The sequence below is a fragment of the Herpailurus yagouaroundi genome, unplaced genomic scaffold (assembly GCF_014898765.1).
Source record: "Herpailurus yagouaroundi ecotype Mexico unplaced genomic scaffold, PumYag 209, whole genome shotgun sequence".
In the NCBI taxonomy this organism is placed as follows: domain Eukaryota; kingdom Metazoa; phylum Chordata; class Mammalia; order Carnivora; family Felidae; genus Herpailurus; species Herpailurus yagouaroundi.
The window spans coordinates 5,038,205-5,044,449 of NW_024412440.1; positions in this window are offsets into that span (position 1 = coordinate 5,038,205).

Sequence of the window (6,245 nt, forward strand, 5' to 3'; positions counted from 1 at the left end):
TATGTAAAATATTATGTAAACTCACTTATGTAAATATTATGTAAACATAAATTTTGGAGTTTGCCCATTAAATGAAAAGATTAAATATTTGTTTTTGGTTTTGAATGTGACTTTACTTTTGGGGTGAACAGTATTCTACTTGTGATTATCCATTCTCATTTGGATTCAAAATGTTAAGCAGGTGTGCACACAGTGCTTTAGGATTTATCACTAAAAAATGTTTTCCCTATCCTGGCTTGAACTCAGGAAGTATTATAAGTCATATAAAACTAAGATTCAAGGTACACATACTAAATGTATTTGTATTTATAAAGTGTCCTGAATATGAGAATGTAACTAATCAGCATAACTATATCAGATACTTTTTCATAAGTATCAAACAGAAATGGTGGTTAAACCAATTTGAGCCTTACTCATCAAACTTAGGAAAAAAAATCAGACATAAAGAGATATAAACAAGCAACAGTTTTAGGTATCCTTGCAGAAGGTGTATCTTCTGTGATGGTCAGATAGAAGAGTAATTAGTATACAAAGGAGTGACTCAAAATGTAGTCCACAGATTTTTGTCTGTGAATATTTTCCTTCAACTGTCAGTTGAAGGAAACTGTCAGTTGTCAGTCCTCATGAGTTAGGTAGAAATTCTAGAGTGGTGTACTCTCTTGCTAGATAACCATCTAACCACATAAAATTAGGAGTTTTGTTGCAGCAAGGAGTGTAGGGGAATAGATTTGTGGATATAAATAGCAGACATTGCCATACTTGGCAAGTATGGGAATTCAGGGTACTTTCCTTAGCTGGCCAGATGTCCAAGAGTAAAAGTTTATATTTATAAGATAGAGCCCTGTACAACACAAGGAAATAAACATGCATGGAAATTAGTCATAATATAACAACTTTCCTAACAAATTTTCTCACAAGGAGTGTTTTCAGTGCTTGGAGAAATATTTTTTAAAGAATTGAGTTAATCTATTATTTTAATATTTTTAAGTGTTACTTATGTTGAAATTTATTTAGTAATATTGATATGTTTCTGTAAGTCATGAAATTACCTCCATAATTTTTATTTGGTGGTTAAGGACAGCCATGTGTACCACTGCAGGTGATAGAGTTGGAATTACTGATAATCTTATGAAGACTATGAGTGTCTTATGCAATATTGAGGATCACAAAAAGTATTCAATTCAAGATGCACTTATTTCATTATTGATATGCTAATTGTATGATCAACATCTGAGTGAGAATTCACATAGTTTATTCAACTTATTTCTTCCTGTTGAGGGACATATAATTTGTTTACCTGACACTTCTCCTTGGAGAGGAAATATATGCAAGGAGTAAGAAAAGTCCTTGAATAGTTTCATTGAGAACATTTGGGAAGAATATTTTTAAATAATGTTATACACTATAATACTTACTGTAAAATAGTTTTCATCCAGTCACTAAGACAGGTAAGCCCTAAATATGTGGCTTAGGCTGCTTGATGGCAATTAGTGCAGTACTCACGAGGATAAACGTAGCACAAGTATGTAGTACACCTTATTCAACAAATTGACAATAATCAACTAGGAAGTTACAAATATTGAATTATTTGAATAATATATTTGAAGAATAGATGTAAAAAAACATTTTATTTTTTTGCTTTGAATTAAAAAATTGAATAATTATTGTTTTTATTTCTCATAGCATAACACTTAAGCCTCTCTAAAAGTTTAGCTTTGACCTATGAAAAAAAATATGAAATGTTGAAAATGAGAGCCATTGTCTTTTTATTTTAGTTTTATAGTCCTATAAGACTTAAAACTGTAACACTGATGCAGATGAAATTAATTTACATAAATACACATATACATATATGCCTATATATTTTCTTCATGATTAAAATCCTAGATCTAATTATCTAAGCTCTTCTTTTTTTTTATTTTTTTATTTTCTCTTATGTTTATTTATGTTTGAGAGAGAGAGAGAGAGCGCACAAGTGGGAGAGGGGCATAGAGAGAGGGACACACAGAATCCAAAGCAGGCTCCAGGCTCCAAGCCATCAGCACACACCGTGACAAGAGGCTCAAACTCACAAATCACGAGATAATGACCTGAGCCAAAGTTGAACACTTAACCAACTGAGCCACCCATGCACCATTGTCTTATGGGAAAAATTCTAGTTTTCCCATGAATTTATAAACCTATTTGGAATCTGTCATTGCATATCATACTTATATTTTACAGCTTTATAATTTCTTTCTTCATTCAACATGTTTGTCGATAACCTACAGACTTTAAATCTTAAAAAAAAGCTTATTAGGGAATATTCACTGAAAGAATGTCAAAGGAAATATTTAGCATTAGAAAGCAGAATATACGTATGTGACTATATATAAGTGTATGCCCTTTTCATATCAAATAAAAAGTATATAGTGGAACGAGGATGTTTAGAAGAAAGCTTGATGAAATGTAAAATGAAAAAAGGGGTGGCTGGTCAAAGAAAAATTGCAAACGTCACATGAGTTAATGTTTTCTTCATTTGTAATATTTAATAGAATATTTTTCATCTTAAACATTAAATCTACAGTAAAAGAGAGGAAGCAAGAAAGAGAAAAGAAATAAAAAGAAAGTGAAAGAATGGATACAATAGAAAAGAATAGAATGGGATAGAATAGAATAGAATAGAATAGAATAGAATAGAATAGAATAGAATAGAAAAGAAATGGCCATCTGGTGGAAATTGATTAATTTGGTGCAAGAGTGTTGAAACAGTGAACACTTCAGCTAATCTTAGAAGCTAGGCAAAGTCCTATTGCTGTTGTTGACTTAACATTTCTGAAAGTCACATCGGTATTTATATTGAAGATTATAAAATAAAAGAGTTCATGATATTTTTATAATGTCCTTTTAACTGCCCTTTGAGACTTGAGGTATTTTATCAGCCATTTTGGGTTTCCATTACTTTGTCCATTTGTAAGCTTTTTCAGTTTGAAAACCAGAATCTCAAATACAGTGGTCCATCATAACTCACTTGGGAATAGGAAAACAATTTATTATGTTTGAATAGATTTTGAATTAAAGTATAGCAACTCAATTCTTCCTTTATTAGGGATCATGAGATATATTAGCTTTATTTTCTTAACATTGTATATAAATATCTCCTCAAAGCTGCAAATGTATTTCATTTCTAAAAAAAAAATGTCATTGTTTCTTTGGATAACCTAACATTGTAACTTAATAATGATATAGACCAGTACTTCTAAAATATGTGTCCTGATGGAATACAAGAATGGCAACACACTGCTATTAAAAAATGGGCCCTTGCGTGCCATCCGGACACTCTGAAAACCTTATCTAGTGAGGTTCTGTGAGATGACACTCACTGAATCCCTATGCAAAGAATCATCAGTATAAACACAGGTTTTATTCAGGCAAAGTCAGCTTTCCTTCACCCTGGCTCCATTTGTGCAGTACAGGTTCAATGTAGAAAACTTGCAGGGGGGGTGTGGGCAGGAGAAAAATCATTTAGCAAAACATCACTCAAAAATCTTCATTACCAACATTTTTGCACACTTCACTTTCAGCCTACATGTATGTATATATACAAACTGGAAAACTGAAATATATGATACACTACATCTAACTTATGAACTATTCTTGCATTTCATTTATATACTACACTGAACTTTCGAGGTCAATTTCATCTTAGTATAAGTTGCTTTATCAGATACTTCCCCAAGTAATTTTTGGATAGGTTCTGAGGAAGAGACTAGAAGATCATAACTGCCTGAAGCAAGTGAAGGGAGCACCAATACCTGGAGAACAGAAGTTTTAAGTGGGAAAAAGCTCCCTATTTCATAAACTTTTATATATCTGACATTTGCTTAGTAAGAGAAATATAGATCATTGTTATTAGAAGACTTTTGTGCATGTGGGAAACTCGGTTAAAGACAATAAACTCCCATCTTTGCAAACACTACATAATACCTTTCATGTGTTGATGGAGCTCAATATATAAACTGAACATGAAAATGAATAGGTATATTCCCTTCTCGACAAAAGAGGCTAATGGAACTTGCCCAGCTAAAACTTTTCACATTAAATTGAAATTATACCTCTAAATCTTGGAGGTAGTGAAAGCCAGGCATACCTCTTCTATGTTAAGACACTGCAAAAATATTGGCCAAAGCAAAGATTTATAAGATGTCACTGAAAGCATTCACTCTAACAATAAAGAAGACAGCAGGATAGTGAAATGATGGTTGAGATTCAAAATAAATCACATGGCACCGTAATAATTCCATAGCAGTTAGATCTACTTTACCACAGTGCATCTGGCATCCTATCGTGCTGTATTTCAAGGGAATAATTGTTCTTCATAGGGATAACAGTTCAATGTTCAGACTTTGAAGTTAAAAAGAAATATTAAGAAAAAATTCACTACAAAAAAATGGAAAGGTTCAGTTAGGTGAATACACTTTTAAGTTTTAGAGAAGATTGATATTTTGTCAACATACTCTTTAAAAAGAAAAAAAGAAGAGTAAACGGATTGTGAGGAAAATTGTTTTTTGCTACAAGAAAATGAAGACTTGTATAAAAGTATTCTCAATAAATAAGCAACTATTGCTGACCAAAGCCTGTTTAGTTAAAATTATCATGGAATGGATTCTCCCTTATTGCCTTCAGGAAAAAAACAAAAACAAAACCAAAAACCAAAAACAAAAACCAAAAAACAGAACAAAAAACTTGCCAAACCCTAATTTCCAGATTTTTGCCTCCTAGGAAAAAATATTATAATTAAGTCAAGGAATTGTCAGGAGGTTACCCGTAACTGAAACAAGATGTGTACAAATACAGTCTGCACATGCACTGAGCCATGTACCTGTAACTAATTTTCAAGGGCTTATAGAGTAGTTAATAACGGGTATCAATAAGAAGAAGCTGACTTTGAGAATGGGTTGTGGTCACATGCATGTAAATGGGGCACATAGTTAGCTAGGTAATAAACATGATGGAACCCCAGATTTGATGACTCCCTGGGCTGAGGTATCTGTACACTCATAACTTTTCATTGTACTTGGCCCAAGTGCAGAATAACTGAGGCTGGAATGGAAAATCAGGGACTTCTTTGTTGGTATTGCTCTGGATGTTGATAATTCAGCATGTTCAATCTGAAGCCAGAACCAAATTGCTTGTAGAGAAAACTAGGCATTTCATAACTCTATAGAAATAAGCACCTGTGAGTTAGGCGTTTTATGGTTAGAAAAAAATAACTAAGCTTGAAATATGTTAACTTATGTAGGGGAAATTTTTGATGGGGAAGTCATTTTAGGAGCAATTTGGACAGTCAAAGGGTGGCATGAAAGTGATGGGGCATGGGGGTACCTAAAAATAGGGAGCTAATGTTAGAAAGTGATATTTCTGCAGATATATATATTTCATGCTGCTTCTCAAAAGATACAGATGATCTAGTGTTTGCCAATAAAAATAACTTAGCCTAAGCAGAAAAAAAAAAATAGACAGGCTTGATTACTTGTTGGTATATAATATGCAATTAATGGCCTTCCCATGAACTAATTTTTATTATATTTAAATTGTTTATCAATGATGATCATCAACTGAGATACTTGGAAACTTCAGATGCCCTTAGAAGAATTAGTTTCTTTAAATTGTTATATGTTCTTTTCTAAATGTTTTTGTCACAAAAACAAAGAAGATTCTGCTTCTTTATCTTCCGTTACATAGTCAGCAATTATGTTACCACATGCACATGCACACACACACACACACACACACACACACACACACCCCCTAACCTATCATTATTTCTAATACAGTGCATTTTCCTGAGGTGAGGAAACTTCTAGAACTCCAAATTATGAGATAATATGAAATATCAGTGTAGTGAGGAGAAAGTGAATGACCTTAATGAACAGAGAGGGAATCCTTTAATCATTCAAGCACTTTAAACCTCTTAGTTTTCAGCAAACTTAAGGATGATAAAAAGACATTTTTACCTGATAGATCTCTATATGACCTTGGCTTGTTACTCAAAATAAGTTCAAGAAATTGAATGACATTATTCAAAGCCTATTGCCATTCACCTATTAATACAAAGACATTTTTCTATACCTACATAAAAATAGAAAAATGAAAATAAAATTTATTTTGCTACTTTTTTACTCTGACAATAAGTAACAATCATGAACAAATAAAGGACTAATAAACATTCCAATTCCATTTCATTAATGGTCAAATTTTCAGTA